The sequence below is a fragment of the Apium graveolens genome, chromosome 4 (assembly GCF_009905375.1).
Source record: "Apium graveolens cultivar Ventura chromosome 4, ASM990537v1, whole genome shotgun sequence".
NCBI lineage: Eukaryota > Viridiplantae > Streptophyta > Magnoliopsida > Apiales > Apiaceae > Apium > Apium graveolens.
In genome coordinates this window covers 77115745-77134380 of record NC_133650.1, presented here as the reverse complement: position 1 = coordinate 77134380, position 18636 = coordinate 77115745, and positions in this window count along the sequence as shown.

The window sequence follows — 18636 nt, the reverse complement described above, 5'->3', positions numbered from 1 at the left end:
ATACACATATGTTTTGTTCTCCTATGACAAACCTCTATAGTTCAGAGGTAGGTTCCAAGCCAGATATTTTGTGGCAGTATATTTTTTTCATATATACAATTCTCTTCAATTCGTTCTTTTCTCTTCTTTTCATTTCATATAAGCTAAGAAGAACAACCCTTCCAGAAGAGGAGGTATTGCCGAATGACTATCTATCTGTGTGATAGAAGCCTAGTAGGATACCATAGGTTGTTTAATTGCTTGTCAAGTACTAAAGGCTGGCCACCTTTTGTACTAACTATGCAATAGAACAAGTGTTCATGATCATAGTGATCTCTCAACAAATTCCTTTACTTCTATATGATTGATCAAACTTTGGGAAAATAGAAACAACTGAAAAAGGAGTAGTAAAGTTATGGTGGTATTCGGAATGGAAACACGTTCGTGATACTAAGGTTGACGTGGTTATTAAAAGGTTATATAATGCTAACGAGCAAAAGTATAACCAGTATAATATTAGGAACGAAAGGTAGTAGCGATTACGAACTGGAAAAGAATGGGTATTGAGAAGCAAAAGCTATAATGCTATAAGCTATAATGAGAGCTGGTGCAATAGACTTGAAAGAAATTGGAATGATCACTTAACGCGGATTAAGTTATCTCACGATAATCGATCGTATGTCAGTATCGAGGTATCGCCTTATGAGATCCTTGAGGGAAGACAATGTCGATCTCCCTTATGTTAGGATGAAGTTGTAGGGCGCAAGATGCTCGGACCCGCAGTAGTCCAAAGGACCAAGGATATAATAGATCTAATCAGAGGACGGCTGGTAGTAACCCAAGATGGACATAAGAGGTATGCTGATTTGACTCGAAAGGACAAAGAGTATGAAATAGGGGACCTAGTGTTGTTATAGGTATTCCCTTAAAAATGATTGATGAGGTTCGGAAAGAAATGAAAGCTAAATCCACAAATTGTTGGACCCTTGGATATATTAAGACGTATTGGGAAGTTAGCATATGAGCTAGCCCTACCCCCGAACATGTAGCGAGTCATAACGTGTTTCACGTATCAATGTTAAGGAAGTGTAATCCGGATGCCAGATAAATAGGAGCATATGAGCGCCTAGACATGCAACCAGACGTAACCTATATGGAGCAACCAGGAAGGGTTATAGATTGAAAAAGGAACAAGTGCTTAGGAGAAGGGTTATTAAACTATTCAGAGTTTGATGGAAGAACCACAATGTGGGAAAATTTACTCGAGAGTTAGAAAGTGCAATGTTAAGAGAGTATCCCTATTCATTTCTATCTGATTCCGGGACGGAATCCTTTTAAGGAGGGGAGACTGTAATAACCCCAATTTTTGGAATTTTTGAAACCCTTATGAATAGTGTTTTGCTGATTATGCTGAAATAGAAAACTTTTCATGCCACACTATGTAGGGGTTCTTTTATTGATCTTCTGGGATATTATTAGTACTCTATGTGGTATATAAGTGTATGTAAAGATCGTCAGAATCCAAATCCGAACACTTTGATTTTTCCCGAAAATCCACCAGATATCGAAAGAATTGAGTATAAGGTAATAGGATAAAAAGGATTTAAATTCAAGGATTTTAAGAGAGGATCATAAAAGGAAGATAATGTATTGAGAAAGGTTAAGGGAACCCAAGTAATAAGATCCCGGGTATGATCCCTCAAACGATAAACGAAAACGATAGTTAAGCGAACCGTATAACAGATCAGCGGTCATTAGCCGAGTAATTAGAAGCTAATCAAAGAGGTTAGTGGGGATGATGTCATCAAACCAATAAGAAGAGGACAAAGGTAGGAGGGTGACATCATATGGTGACATAAGCATGACCAAGCAAAGTGTGTTGTTGGTTGAATTAGAACCACACAAAAGTTACCATGGTAAAAGGTAATAAAACAAAACAAATCAAATTGTCAGCCAACCAAGCCAAAACATTTCATTTTCACCAAAAACACAAAGCTATTTCATTTTCTTCATCTTTGCTCTCGGCTTTCAAGGAAAAAGCAAGGAAGAAAAATCCAAAGTCCAAGCTCCACTCAAGCATAAATTCCATGGTTTGTTTTATGGATTCTACATTTCATAACTTAGCTTGGGTATGATTTTAAGCTCTTGATTCATATGGATTCATAGCTAATTAATTCACCAAAGATTAGGGTGAATAGTGTTTTCAAATTTTAATTTTGTGTTTCTTGATTTCATTTGCAAGATCAAGGTTATATAAGGATAGATCAAGGTTCTTTGAGGCTCCCTAGTAACTTTCCACCCTCCAAGAAAGGTATAAATCTTCACACCCTTTAGTAATAAGTTTGAATGTTGAAGTTTGGAGATGGTTTCGATGGATGAGTAGTAATTTGAATGATAAGCATGATTCGAGCTTAATTGTTAAGTAGTTTAGTTGAATTTAGAGGTGTTATAATATATGATTGGATTGAGATCCTTGAGCTTATTATGACTGAAATCAGTAGCATTGATGTGTATCTTGAGTTGTTATTGGTTGGTAGTTGGATTGATATGGTTTGGAATGGTAAAAATTTGGGAAATCGCGTAAACATAGTCATCGTAATGTCCGATTTACTTTAGACTGTTTTTGCTCTTAACATCAGGACCCTAGAACTCACTGTTAGGTTTTGACCACTGCCATGATTAGATAGTTCATGTTACGAGCTTCGTTTTGATATGTGGTTCGTTTGAATCCGATGTACGATTTAGGAGAAACGACCGTTTTAAGTAACGGCATTACGCGAACGAACAATTACCCCTCGCCTTACTTTGAAACATAGGTTAAAGACCTAAAATGACTAATTGGAGTATGAAACATTTATGTAAAGTGTATTAGGCAGTTGGTAAGGCACTCGCAAAAGAATCGCCTTAAAACCCCTAATGGTTAATTTATTAAAAATGGTGGAGCCGAGGGTACTCGAGCGACTTAAGAGAATCATTAAGCGCAAAGCAAGCGTTAGAGTCTAATTGGTTAAAGTATAGATTCTTAAGCGACTTTGGTTTAATTCCAACTTATATGTGGTTTATAGGTTACCAGACTCATCCCAGGACTTTTACCACCCCAAGCCGCTCAGGCAAGTTTTCTATCCGTTATACTGTTGTTGTGATGTATACATTTGTATATGCATTATCTTGTGATAGTTGCATGTTGGTTATTTAGCAACTATTGCGATATATTGTAGCATGTGATATGGTATATATGCATGCCTGTTTTGTATTCTTGATACATATATCTGTTGATTCAGTTGATAATGCCTATGCTAGAGATAAGCGGTAAATTTGCATATACCCTTAGTATAGGGGACCCAAAGGTGAATTTTTCTAAAACCGGGAGTCGATGCTCCCGAGTATAATATATATATATATATATATATTTATATATATATGAATAGTTTTTAAAACTATGAATCAAATAAGGTTTATTCGATAACCTTATTTTATTAATGAATATTATTTTGAATATTCATTCGAGAACTTATGACTCCGATTATTTACTAATTATTATTCTTAATTTTATTAAAGAATAATGTGTCGATAATCAAACTTACTTTTGATTATTCAAATAAATATATTACTTTCGTATAAGTATATCTTTGGTTATTTAATATTCATTTCAAGTATAAGTTTACCACTTCTACTTCAATTATTTTTATAAAGATTATTCTTTATGGGAATATTATTTAAATAATAATATTCAGATATTTTCTAATATATTGGGACTGATTTATTTTATTAAATCAGCATCACTCCAACCATTCTTAAAAATATTTTGCGAGTCTTCAAAATGATTTTAAAAGTTAGAACGGATCCCAAAATTCATTTTTATATTTAAGATCCTCCTTTCGAAGGGGATTTAAATACTCGCTCAAAACCTGAGGGATCCAGCTCTGTGGTGTATTGTATATTTGCAACAAGGTTGCTATTTTGATAAAAGAGTTTTTGATTACTTACCCAACACTCGGGAAGTAAAATTCTTGGAACAAGTTAATCCATTAACAGGCATCGCCTGGGAAATATCGGTGAGTTTTCCTTTCCAACTAGATACGACTTCTTGGTGGAGCCGTATCAACAAGTTTCTACTTGGAGAAAGGGGGGACGAGCTTTACGTTTCAGAGTCATGGATTTCATCTGAATAGGAGTGGCGTAAGTGGTCGAGTGGCGCCGGCCCAGCCTTATAATATTGGCCCAAGTGGCCTGGAAGTTTCGCTAAGACGGTCCATTCCTTAGGAGTCCAGTGTTCGGTTGACAAGTAAATCCGACAGGTTCTCCTCTACATGTAGAAAATGGTGGGGTTGCACTACTACGACTGATCATCGTAAGTGGTCTTCCTAGCGTGACAAACTCCCGTAATGAGTTCATCATCCAATTGGATATTTCTGCGACACTACCCAGAGCACTTCGATAGAAAGGCTACAGTTGGGCGATTGTTGAGTGTTGGCAGGGTCAAGTTTTCAAAATGATGTTTGCATCAAATGAAGTATCTCATAACTTCATTTTATTTTGATGATATTTTAGAGATTGATTCTATACAAGTTTTGTCTTGTAGCTTAATCTATGGGATGAACTATTTATACATTGAACGGTGGTAGTTCAAGTTGTATTCGGAAAAGATATAAGTATATTGGAGTATCTTGTAACTTCATCTTTTAAACTTATATCTAGTTAATGATTGTCTTATGAATGACAAAGGTTTCAGAAAAACGTTGAGACAAGATTAGATATATGAGATCACCTTGCAACGATATTTTTATACAGTTATACACTGGAACTCTGTGTGTATTATGCATGGAAGAGGACTTCCAAGATTTTGAAAAGTATATATGTATATATACTGAATATTTTGCGACTTCATCGCATTAAGATATCAACTTGGTTCATTTCTTCTTGACCAAGACTTTCATGAGTACTATGAGGATGCTCATATATTGTTAATCATTATACACATTATTTTGGTGGGCTTGTTGCTCACCCTTGCTTTCTTCTTTCATCACACAACAACAGATAGAAAGGATGAACAAGACCAAGCTTCCAATTCGCAAGCGGTTAGAAAATGTTCCGCAGTTTTTCGGAAGCATTGATGTCGCCGTAGCTGAGGTAGGAGCTACCAATAGGCTAGGTTTTCAACTATTGATGAACCAGATTTATGTATATTTATGAATTATAATAATGGCAAAGAAATGTAAATTTATTTAAAAATCCTTTTGAGGTGTTATGGCTTATAATTGTGGAATAAAACGACTTGTGTTATTTTTGGTATTCATCTCTGAGACTATAACTTGTGGTGTGTGTGTATATTGTGGGGTCACAGTACGTAGTAGTTCATTGTTTATTAAGATTAAGTGTTATTAAGGGAAATAGAACTCGTGACAACCCGGATCCCCGACCCCGGATCTGGGGGTGTTACAGTCTATCTGTGGATGATAAGTTATACTCATTTTTAATCGCGTGCCTAAGCATTACTGAAAATATTTCCAAAATCTTGAAGTGAATCTTGCATCTCTATCAGATACAATTGAAACTGGAACTCCTCTAACCATAACTTCTTTCAAATATAAATTGACTAACTTCCACTACCACATAAATGGTCTTCAGCAACATCGAAAAAAAATGTTAAAAATGCTGAAAATGTAGCCATAAGGCGTAAGGCAACACTTTTGTCCATTTTGAGGGTGTTGAAAATTTGCATGTGGCATGTGATATTATGCCAACGCATTTTAGAAAACTACGCCAACATTGATATTTTGTTGCCTTAGGTTCCTATGGCGATATTTTTTACTTAATAGCAACACCAGCACTGGTGTTAGCTTTACCTCTATAACAACACCATCTAGTCAATAGCAACAAACGTGGGGTGTTGTCTTAAATCGTACTGCAACATCTCTTTCCATCTATAACAACACATTTGATTAACATTTCTTATTTTTTCCAACACCTAATCATATTATAGCAACACGAACAAGTAAACACTGTTAAAGTTTTAGCAACATCTTTTACAAGTAAAGCCAACATTTTTTGTAATAATTATTTTAAAAAAAATCCTTAATGAATATACCAATATTAATCAATATTCATTACAAAAATACATAACCAAATGCAAATCAATTTTAAATCTAACATACATACGTCAATAAAGAGCTTCCACCTAGGAAGTTTCAACTCAAACTTATATCAGAATACCAATCTAAATCTAGTTCAGGTTTATATACAATATTGTAAAACTCTAACTTCAAAACATTAATATCTTGAATCTTCACAGACTCCATCATTCCTTTTAATTCCTTGTTTGCCGACTTTAGAGCTGTTATTGAGAATGATCAGGGAAAAAAATGAAGGCATTAGTTAAAATCATAATTTTTAACAAAACTTCATCCTAAAACATATGAATTTTAGTAAGAGAGAGTTAGAGACACTTAGTAGGAGTAAGTGTGCATACCCACAAATATATTTTCTATTTTCTAAATAATCATGGGTAAAACATATATTAGGTACATTCTTCCCCTTTAAAATAGTTTACTCTCTGCATTGTGAGCACATGCCAATGAATACGATAAGCTCCGACTCGCATGTCATTAGATAGTCGATATTTGATAGAGTAATTCTTCTTTTACTAAATTTTAATGTGTCACCTCTCATTGCATAACAATCACATAGAAGTGTTACCTCTCATTGCATAGCAATCATATGATCCTAAATATAACCCGTGGTCCATAAATTGATACAAGCTCAAAAAAAAGAGTATACACAGAACCGCTCACTGCTGGGAAAAGGTAAAAAGTGACAAAGATGGAGTAGACTTTATTTCCCTGAGAAGGTATAGGAGCTTGCATCTTTTTCCTGTCTGCATTTGGATGTAATACTCTTTGTATTAAATGGAAAATTCCTGACATACTGAACCGTTTCTTCTTCATCGTGCTGTAGACCTAATATAATAATTATTTTAAATGAATCATAATCAAATGTACTATAAAGTAAGCATTGAAGGTCAACTGGGATATGATGGTCATCCAGAACTTTCAAAACAGACATGGGTAGTCCCACACACACGACCTTCCATTCTGATTCTGGAATCTCAACATAGCAATATTAACCAAATTATTTTTAGGCACAAGAAGTTCTATAACTGGATCAGTGAAATTGATGAGCACAAAAACAAATTCAATTAAAACAACCTGAAGATAAAGCTTCTTCCATGCACAATCATAATACTTACTCTTTGGTCGTAGAAGACCCCATCACAAGTGATAGGCTTACTTTGCTGTCCCAAAATTGATCATGTTTGTAGAGAACCGTTTTCTTGTAGGTGTTATCTGCGATAAAAATAGAGGAATTGCCTGCAAATTCAAAACAATTATCATGATTTTTTTAATAAGTCTTCACGATCATGCATTTACATAAAATAATTTCAGCTCTATGATTCTCCTATTGTTAATAAGAGAAATAATAGACAAGCTTCCCACTGAGATAAATTGATCAAAGATAGAACTTCAAACTGTTAGTCCCTTAACAATATAACAAGAAATACAGAAGGGGGTAGAATGGAATTCTTGAAACTTTTTCTTGAATAAAAATGTTCTAACTCAAATATATATAAGTGTGAATTGATTAGCAGAATGCGGAATAGTTACTTCAAATGAATCAAAACACAAGTAATTAAAAACAAGAGTCTTTAAAAACTTTCTGGTGGATTTGAATGATTCCACCAGAGATATATAATATATATCGAGAGAACTCTGTGTGCAAAAAGCTCACAGCTGCTTACAAAATGATAACAACTAAGAACGAGAAAAATGTTAAGAATACAGCTTACAAATGTTTCTCTCTTGGTTGCTTAGTTTCTTAGTTTATTGTTATTCTATTGCTGCTTCTTGGTTTATATGTCACCTAGATTACAAAGTAATAAGATAGGATAATAAAACAAAAACTATCAAGTCTAATACAATGCTACTTCATTACTCTATTCCAGCATCTTTGAATATCTTCATAATAGCATGGAAATGGCAATGCTTCTTTGTTCTCGAAAACCTAGTTGAATAGGCTACCACATTTCATTTGCATACACTCGACGCATGTTACTGTGTTGTCACTGTCAACAGATATTTGAATTCTTTATCCATCGGGTTTATGATCATCCGTCGAGTTATTGATCATCCGTCGGGTTGTTGATCATTCGTGGAATTCATTGTTGTTTATCCATCGAGTAGCAATCATGCACTTGACTCCATTTCATTTATGCAGAATTACAAGACATCATCTATGTACAATTAATCAACCTATTTTGCACAGCTAGTTACAGTCAACATGACTTAAGTACTACTACAGATTCTAAATAATGTATATGCAGAAATGTGCTACAGAATTATTATTACATAAGCTACTCACTCGATGGATAATAAGTCATCATCCGTTGGGACTAAAATGGGTTATCCGTCGGGACTATAATCCTTATCCGTCGAGTGCTATATTTTTACTAAGTAAAATCTACCAAGGTGTTTTGTTCATGAAATCATCAAGTACACAACATATACACAACAATCTCCCCCAATTTATGTCTACTGGAATTGTAGCCATAAATTAAGAGATGCTTGATGATAACAAACACCTTAAAAATATAACTTTAAAAGAAAGTAGATAATACTGAAAAGTGCTTCAATTAACAAAATGTACAAAGTTTTGCTCACAGTCATTTTCAAGATGCTCCTCTAGCCTGAGCAGATTTATCTAGTTTCTTGAAGGTCTGGATCTCTTTCCAAGCTTTCTGTTGTTTTCTTCAATCTGATTTTGGAGCTGCCTGTGGAATTCTAGTTCATCAAATTCTGAGAGATTTAGCTTCTCTTGCATTTCTAAGAGAGTTTCATTGCTAGAGATGCTCAATTGGTCTTCTAATCTGAAAAATCTTCTCACTTCTTTGTCATCTATGAACTCCATCAGCCAGTAGGGCCTTAGATCCACTCTTCTCCCTGTGTAAGTGATAATTAGAGTCTTTGGGAGTGCATCTTTAGCTCTATCACTCCTCAGTTCTTCAATCTTCTTCAGTACCAATCTTCTTGTAGTAATATTGAACCCAAAGTTCTTCTTGAAAGATGAATAAACCTTAATCAGTACAGTTTGACTTTCTTGAAGGATCCTGTGAAGTGGCCACTGAATCTCCTTTCCTCCCTTGTACTTGAACACTAACCTTTCAGGTAGGTTTCTGTATGCATCAATTCCTCTCTTTTCATCCAGTTCATCTAGATAGAGGTTTAGATCAGAAAACTCCTTGATGTCACACAAGTACATATAATATCCTTTGTTGACTTTAGATTGAGCTTTGACTAGAGATTTTGATTTGAGAGGTGACAACTTCACTTTCTTGACTGCTCTTGACTTTGTTCTTTTTGGCTTGCTAAGGATTGGTAAATTGAAATCAGGAATTAGTATGGTTTCCCATTCTATTGGCTCATCCTTAGGCACAATAGGTTCACCATGAATGTTCCTGTAAGGATCCACCACCTTGATATCTTCAAATACCATAGAGGGTTTTGATGCTTGAGTTATAGTTGAAGTGGACTCCTTAGGAAACTGATTCTCCAATTCCTTATCAACAATGTCCAGTTTCCTTTTTAGTTCTTTTAGCCAATTCCTTGATTTTTAGAGACTTCTTTTGTTGTTCAACTTGCTTCTTTGGATCTTGATATTCAATGATTTCAGATGGCTGAGCAAGAATTTGTTGTGATGAATTTATAGCATGTAGCTTGGCCAACATAGCAATTTGCTCTTTCTTTTGTTTAGCCTTTTTAGCATCTAGAGCAGCTTGCTTCTTTTCCTGCTTTAATCTAGCTTTTTCTTCTCTCTTTGCTTGAGCAAATTGAGGATGTCCAGCCACCACACAAATTTCTTTCCCATTCCTGAAAATTTTAGCAATTCTCTTTTTCGAAGCTGAATCAACTGGATCTTTGTAGAAAATAATTGACCTTGACAGAAGCTTCTTTTCATCAGGCTTAGGTGTCTTATACTCAGTATCCAAAGGGTTCTTCAATGATAAATTTTGAATAATTTACCCTTTATTTTAGAATTATTTCAGCCTTTGGAGATTTGATGCAGGATGTTTATCCCCTTTCCAGATAGTTCATGCTCATCTTATTCACAGAAATTTAATTGACTTGAGAGTGATGGATGGCTGACTTTACTGGCTCCTTGACTAGTTCAAACTTCCTTTGTATATCCTCATCAATCTTCTCCCAGTTGAGTGGACTCAACTTCTTCTTTTCAGTTGCTCTAAAGTTGGCTGCTGCTGCATTTATCAGATCTATACTATTTATAACTAGTGGCTTTGAGATAGTAATTGAAGGCACAATCACTTTACTGATTTAAATTTTAAGCTTCTCCCCCTCACTTGGTCCTTTCTCCCCCTTTTTGTTATCATCAAGTTGAGCAGAGGAGGGGGTTTGAGCAGCCACCAGTTTTTGAAGTAAATCTGTCTGTTGGGCTTGATGAAGATGAATGGGTGTTAAAGATGCTTCCATGGCTGACATTCTTGTATCCAAGGCATCTATCTTGGTTATAAGATCAGAATTTTTCCTTAATTGCCTCTTGATGTCAAGCATTGTAGCTTCTGGAAGCTTAGAATCCATTTTGCCTGAAATGGCCTTCGTCATCTCCTCAATATTACCCTTGATGGTGTTTACATCCCTAGCATGTTGGAAGCCTTGAATTTGTTAAAGTTGCAGAGAGGCTAGATGTGCCTGAAGGAGCTTCTTGGTACTAGCATTTGAAGTGGTTTGAAGAGCAGTATTTGTCTGATTGATTAGTTGGATCAGGGTTGTCTTGAAGTAGTGCTCATCACAGTGCTTTGAAAATGCCCATGATGGCATACCTGATCTTGAACTGGAACCTACTTCTCCCCCTATGTCCATTGCTTCATCTTCACTATCCCCACTGTAATCACCAAAGAAATCAGCTGAGCCACCAGTCTCATAATCCATATCACCAGCTGTAGTGGGCAAAGCTGTGATGGCATCCTTAGCTCTTATCATAGACTGTGTGGTATGCACCCGATTGAGCATCCTTTCTGCATTGTCATTCCCCTGTTCAGCTAGAAGTTGATAAGCTGGAACAGGGTGAGTAAATGCCTTAGCATCAAGGGAGGTGGAATCTATAACAGCTTTAGGTTGCTGAGATAGTCCCTCCCTATTTGCATCCTGGACATTCATTAACTCACTAGCAATGACATCCATCCTTATAGCTCCAGTACCTGCATTTCTCTCATTTTCTCTCTTTTGTTGCATTAGGGTCTCACCCTAGCTCCCCACCCTCACACCCTCACCTTCACCTTCTAAGGTGGGATTCCTCTCACTTTCTTTTGCCAATCCTGAAGAAATGGATTGCATAATTTCACTCATTTCCTCTCCTTTTTCCTGGGAGCAACCCAGACTCTCACTCAAAACACTCTTCTCTCTCAATCCTAATAGTGACTGTACAACCACTAATTCTTTTGTACTTGAAATAAATGAAGTTTGAAGCTGTGCAGAGATACTCGACGGATGAGTGATATCCATCGGGTGAGTGGTTTTGCTATCCGACGGATAACTGCTGTTAAGCTTATCCGTCGGGATACAATCACTACACGACGGACCCGACGGATGAGCAATATCCATCGAGAGAGTAGAAATGAATGAACTAGGAATGGAAACTATTGTGGACTCTATGCTGATTGAAGATATTTTTGGGCACAGAAGATTCAACAGTTCCTGAAAGAATGGGCAAGTGAGCCAACAAATCATCTAAAAGCTGATGCTCACTTGCACTAGATTTTGGCTTCCCCAACAAAGTTAAAGAAGGGGAATCAGGAATTGATGTGTTTATCATATCCACATCCAGTGAATTTGTGGGTGAGTTTGGTGTTTGAGGTGCTTCTATTACTATAGATTTTGGCTGTGACTCCACATTTATTGGAGCCACATCAAAATGAATTTGTGAAGGTGCAGTGACTGTGTCTTTAGCACCAGTTTGCACAGTGTGTGTACCCTGTGCATCCTCAAGGGTTTTAGATTTCTTCTTTCTGGCATAAGTTTGGGGTGAGCTTGTGTCCCTAACCCTCTTGGCATGTGCTTTTGGTTGAGAGCTTTGTTCAATAACTACATCCTTTTGGGAGGATGCAGCTAGAAATGAGCTTTTATCCTTTTTAAGCACTACAGTTTGTTGGGAAACTGCAGTGTGGCTTGGTTGGGAACTACTCAACTTTCCATCCTTATCCTTGGGGTTTCTTTTATGTTCACCCCTTCCCTCACCTGTCTTACCCACCTGTACACTCCCCTCTTTGGTTTTGGTGGATTTTGCAACTGGCATCTTTTGAGAGATACCAGAGGGGGCTTTCTTTGATTTGGATTTTGAAATATTTGCAGGTTTGGTAGCTTGGGTAGACAACAGTTGAGTCATTGACACAGTTGCCATAGCCATACTAGAACTCAAATAAATTAGTGAGGTTGGAGTAGTGGTAGGAATAGATGAACTTACCTCACTTACCTGAGGTGCTTCCATTACAGGGAAATAGAACAGTGGCACCTCTTTGTGATGATTGGCCCTGTTCAAATCTGCAATGAGCCTTCTCTCTTGAACCCAACAATCTAATTTGTTGTTAGGGTTCTCAAGCACAATACCCTCAGAGAGATGGTTAGCTAACATCATAAAGAGTCTAGCATAATACACATTCTTACCTCTCTTATTTAACTCTCCTAGTTTAAAACCTAACTCAAACAAAACAAGGTCACTGAAATTATAGAATTTATCTGTAACTAGCATGTAGAGCATGTTAAGCATGGAGATATTGACTGAATCAAAATTACTGACTTTTCCTGAAAAGACCTTTGTCACTACATCACACATAAAACTCCATTATTTCCCAAGGCCCAGTCTCCTAATGTCACTTAACTTAGAAGTAGAAAGAGCATAGTTCATGGAATTAAGCATATTGATTATATCAGTGTCAGTGTGTGGTGAGGTCACAGTGTTATCAGGAATCTTGAAACATGCTTTTATAACATCACTATTGATACAGAATTCTTTACCTTTAATGGTTAGAGTGATGGTCTTATCTGTTGAGTTGTATGTAGCAGTGGTCCACATCTCTTCAACAACTTCACAAAAGATTGTGGGTGATTCCAGCATGGCATATAACTAAGCTTGCAATTCTTCACAAAGTCCATCATCTTGTGATAGTCACCAGATTGCTGAATACCCTTGTATACTAATGCAGTGAAATTGTTCTTCTCGTAAATAAACCCAGTTTGAGACATAATCTTGACAACAGGAGCCATTATTAGAGAATGGGAGCTTGAAGAGAAAGAGTAAGTGCTTTGAAAGAGAAAGATATTAGAGCAGTTGATTTGAGAATGATAAAAGAAAAGCAATTGAAATGAAATAAGCTTTTATACTATCTCAAAAATAAGTGCTAAAAATAATAAAGTAACCAATGAAAATTGCCTAAAATAGCCGTTTAAAAATAAACTGTAAAAATTCCACCCATTATCCGTCGTGTTATGATTACAAACTGTAAGTATACTCGATGGATAATGTTCAGGGAATTAACGGCTGAGATTAAGACAATTCGACGGATGAGGATAGACTGTTATCCGTCGAGTCATAAAATATTCCAGAAATATAATTGATTTTTATTAGCAAATAGTATACCGACGGATGATTAAACTCGATAAATAAGGATCATCCGTCGAGATGTAAATTTTGACTTAGCCAAAATTTCATCCAAGACTGAAAAATCAATTAAATTTCTGGCTGCATTTTCAACTTGCAAATTATAACATATAGATTTAAGAATAATTAAGCATACCTAACTCACATACCAACCTTGAAAAGGTGGATTCATCCAATGGCTTGGTAAAGATATCTACAAGCTTCTTCTCACTTGGAACAAAATGTAGTTTCACAGTACCATTCATTACATATTCCCTTATGAAGTGGTACTTGATATCTATGTGCTTTGTCCTTGAATGTTGTACTGGATTTTTAGTGATGGCAATTGCACTTGTGTTATCACAGAAAATAGGAATCCTCTCAACTTGAAAACCATAGTCTAGCAATTGATTTTTCATCCATAAAATTTGTGTACAGCAACTGCCAGCAGCAATATATTCAGCTTCAGCTGTAGAAGTAGAAACTGAATTTTGCTTTTTACTGAACCAGGACACAAGCTTGTTTCCTAGAAATTGACAGGTTCCTGTTATGCTTTTTCTATCAATTCTACAACATGCATAATCTGCATCTGAATAACCAGTTAGATCAAAACCAGAATCTCTAGGGTACCAAGTGCCATGTTTTGGTGTTCCCTTGAGATATCTGAAAATTCTCTTAATAGCTATTAAGTGAGATTCTCTAGGATCAGCCTGAAATCTAGCATATAAATATGTAGCAAACATTATATCTGGCCTACTAGCTGTTAAGTACAGAAGTGAGCCAACCATGCCCTATAACTTGAAATATCCACAGACTTTTCAGTAGTGTTTAATTCAAGCTTAGTTGCAGTGGCCATGGGAGTTTTTGCAGATGTGCAATCCATTAGATCAAACTTCTTTAAAATATCAAAAATATATTTAGTTTGACTAATGAATATTCCATCACTAACTTGCTTAACTTGTAAACCAAGAAAGTAAGTTAGTTCTCCCATCAAACTCATTGCATACTTACTTTGCATCAATTTGGCAAACATTTTGCAAAGTTTCTCATCTGTAGAGCCAAAAATAATAGCATCTACATAAATTTGAACAAGAATACTAGAGCCATTAACATTTCTGAAGAATAAAGTTTTATCTACAGTACCTCTTGTGAAATGATTTTCCAAAAGGAACTTTGATAAAGTGTCATACCAGGCTCTAGGTGCTTGCTTCAATCCATAAAGTGCTTTCAAAAGATAATAGACATGATCTGGAAAATTTGGATCTTCAAAACCAGGAGGTTGACTGATATAGACTTCCTCATCCAAATCTCCATTTAGAAAGGCACTTTTGACATCCATTTGATAGACCTTGAAATTGGCATGGGCTGCATAGGCCAAGAAGATTCTGATGGCTTCAAGTCTTGCAACAGGAGCAAATGTTTCATCAAAATCTATTCCTTCTTGTTGACAATAGCCCTTAGCAACCAATCTAGCTTTGTTCCTGACTACTATGCCATTTTCATCCATCTTGTTTCTGAATACCCATTTGGTGTCTATTGGATTCTTTCTTTTAGGCTTGGGCACCAGCTTCCATACATTATTCCTTTCAAATTGGTTTAGCTCCTCCTGCATAGCTAAAATCCAATCAGGATCCAACAAAGCTTCTTCTACCTTCTTTGGTTCTTCCTTGGAAAGAAAGTTGTTGTATAGACATTCTTCTTGAGTTGCTCTCCTGGTTTGAACTCTAGAAGAAACATCACCAATTATGAGCTCAAAGGGGTGATCTTTTGTCCATTTTCTTTGTTGAGGTAGATTAGCTCTAGATGAAGAGGCCTCATTGTTATCTTGGTGTGTGATTGAGTTTCAATTGATAGAAACTCCCCCTGAGTTTGTGGATCTTTGATTTGAGAAAGGGGAACTTTCTATAGGCGATCTATCCTGACTTCCTGCTCCTTTTGATAACTTGACGGATGGTGAATTTTGAGTACCGACGGATGAAGCTGGTTGTCTCCCAACTAATAACGCAGATTGCCTCCTGACGGATGAAGCATTATGCAACTCGACAGATGTTGAGTTTTTTGCTTCATTAGTAGTAGATTTTTCTGTATTATCCTTTGATATTGTTTCTTGATCACTTTTATCATCACTGTCATCACTAACCATCTCCACATTGTCGAATTTGAGACTCTCATGGTAATCTCCATCTTGAAGTCCTTCAATCTTTATATCATCAAACACAACATGTATTGATTCCACAACAATGTTGGTTCTTAGATTGTAGACTCTATATGCTTTACCATCAGCATATCCAACAAAAATTCCTTCATCTGCTTTAGCATCAAACTTCCCATTTTGATCAGTTTGATTTCTCAGAATATAACAGTTACAACCAAAGACATGAAGAAAATTTAGAGTTGGCTTCTTGTTCTTGAACAATTGATAGGGAGTCATGCATCTTGCTTGATTATTCTGAGTGTAGCATGCAGTATTTACAGCTTCAGCCCAGAAATATGTTGGCAGTTTTGATTCTTCAAGCATTATCCTTGCAGCTTTAATAAGTGATTTGTTCTTCCTTTCCACTACTCCATTCTGTTGTGGAGTTCTTGCTGTTGAAAACTCATGCAGAATCCCATTTTCCTCACAGAATGCTCTCATGGCTGAATTCTTGAACTCAGTTCCATTGTCACTCCTGATTCTTCTAACCTTGAAATCAGGATGATTATTGACTTGCCTTATGTGATTGATGATGATTTCACTAGCCTCATCTTTAGACTTTAGGAAATATGTCCAAGAGAACTTTAAGGTATCATCTACAATTACTAGGAAAAATCTTTTCCTTGAGATAGACAACACATTGACTGGTCCAAACAAATCCATGTGTAGCAGTTACAAAGGTACTTCAATTGTTGAATCAAGTTTCTTCCCGAATGATGCTTTAATCTGCTTCCCTTTTTGACAGGCATCACACAGTCCATCCTTAGAAAACTCCACTAGAGGAATGCCTCTAACCAGTTCTTTCTTTACTAGCTCTTTCATGGTCTTGAAGTTTAAATGGGATAGCTTCTTGTGCCATAGCCAACTTTCATCCTAACTTGCTTTACTGAGAACACAAGTAACAGATTCTGCATTAGATGAGTTGAAATCAGCTAGGTACACATTTCCTTTTCTCACACCAGTGAGAACCACTTTGTTGCTTCTTTTGTTAGTCACAACACAGGCTTCTGAGCTGAAGGTTACTAAGTTGCCTTTATCACAAAGTTGGTTGATACTCAACAAGTTGTGTTTGAGACCATCCACTAAGGCAACTTCCTCAATGATGACATTATCCGTTGAAATCAAGCCATATCCCACAGTATAACCCTTGCTATCATCTCCAAAAGTAATACTTGGGCCAGCTCTCTCCTTGAACTCTCTGAGCAGGGTAGAATCACCAGTCATGTGTCTTGAACAACCACTATCCAAGTACCAAAGATTCTTTTTGTTTCCCTGCACACATCAAAATCAAATCAAGTTGATTTTGGTACCCAAGTTTCCTTGGGTCCTGCCTTGTTAGCTTTCTTTTTCTGTTTCTTAGGCTTTATCTCAATTGACTTGGGGATATCAGATTCATCCTTGGTCATTTAAGTTGGGCCTTTGAAACCATTCATTGCAACAAAATTATCATTCATATTATAATCAACAGGGAATGGCATGGTATTAGTGAACATGTTATTCCAGTAAGGCATGCTAAATGGCATTTGTGGTATACTAAATGCAGCATAATAGGGATTAGGTGCAAATGGCATATTAGCAAACTGTGCATTCATATTTTGTGTAAAAATAGCATTCATTGGCATGGAAGGCATGGCATTCATGTTAGGAAAATGAGGTGGCACAGACATGGAAGTAGGCATGACAAATTTGTAATTAACAGACAAATGATATACACTACCACACTTGACACAGATTTTTCTAGGAGCATATTTATCAGGTGTGTAGTTATTGTGTTTGTTAATCCCTACTTTACCATTTCTATTATTTTTCTTTTTAACCTATATTTTCACCTCAATTTTTTCAAGTCTGTCACTTAACTGTTTGACAGTCATGTGACCAACATTAGCCTTTTTCCCTTTCTTAACTTGACTTGATTCTCCTGAAACAAAGTTCTTGGAAACAGATCCATATTTTTCATTCAGCTTAACAAGTTTGGCTTTACTAATTGGCTTGCTTACAGCCGACGGATGAGGATTTTCATCATTCGACGGATAACCCTTTTTGTTATCCGACGGATGATCCTCATCATCCGTCGCTACATCTGTTAGCACTCCATCCACCAAATTTTGTTCTAGTTTCTCCTTGTTCTTTTTCCAGGCTGCATCACAGAAGGACTCGATTCATTGAACTTTGGTGATTTGAGCATGGACATCTCTAGATGTTTTCCATGCCTTAATCACCTCCTGTTCAGGCTCGAGCTGTTTCTTCAAAATTTCTTCTTTCTTCAAGGACTCAGTTAATTCCTCCTTGGCAATCTTACACTCAATTCTTAATTTTCAAAATCAATGAACTGAGACTCTAGCACATTATTTCTCTCACTTAAAAACAAATTATTTTCTTTGATTTTAGCATTTTCTTTTGTAAGAGACTTAAGTGTAACACGCAAATGATATAACTCTGTAGACATGTCATTTATAGCATCATTACACTCAGCTTTAGATAAATGTGCAAGGTTTGTAGTAATTACCTGATTACTTGAAGAACTTGTTTCTATTTCATCAGACTTGGCCATTAGGCTAGATTGACATAGCTGACATCTTCATCTTCATCCAGACCATCTGCTGCCCAGTCATTTTCTTGTGTAATGAAAGCCCTTTCCTTTTGCTTGAGCAGCTCAAAGTATTTTTGCTTATAATCCACAGGCTCAAACTTTTTCTTACTGGTATCTAACTTTCTACATTCACTGGAAAAGTGCCCTGCCAAGCCACATTTGAAACATTTGA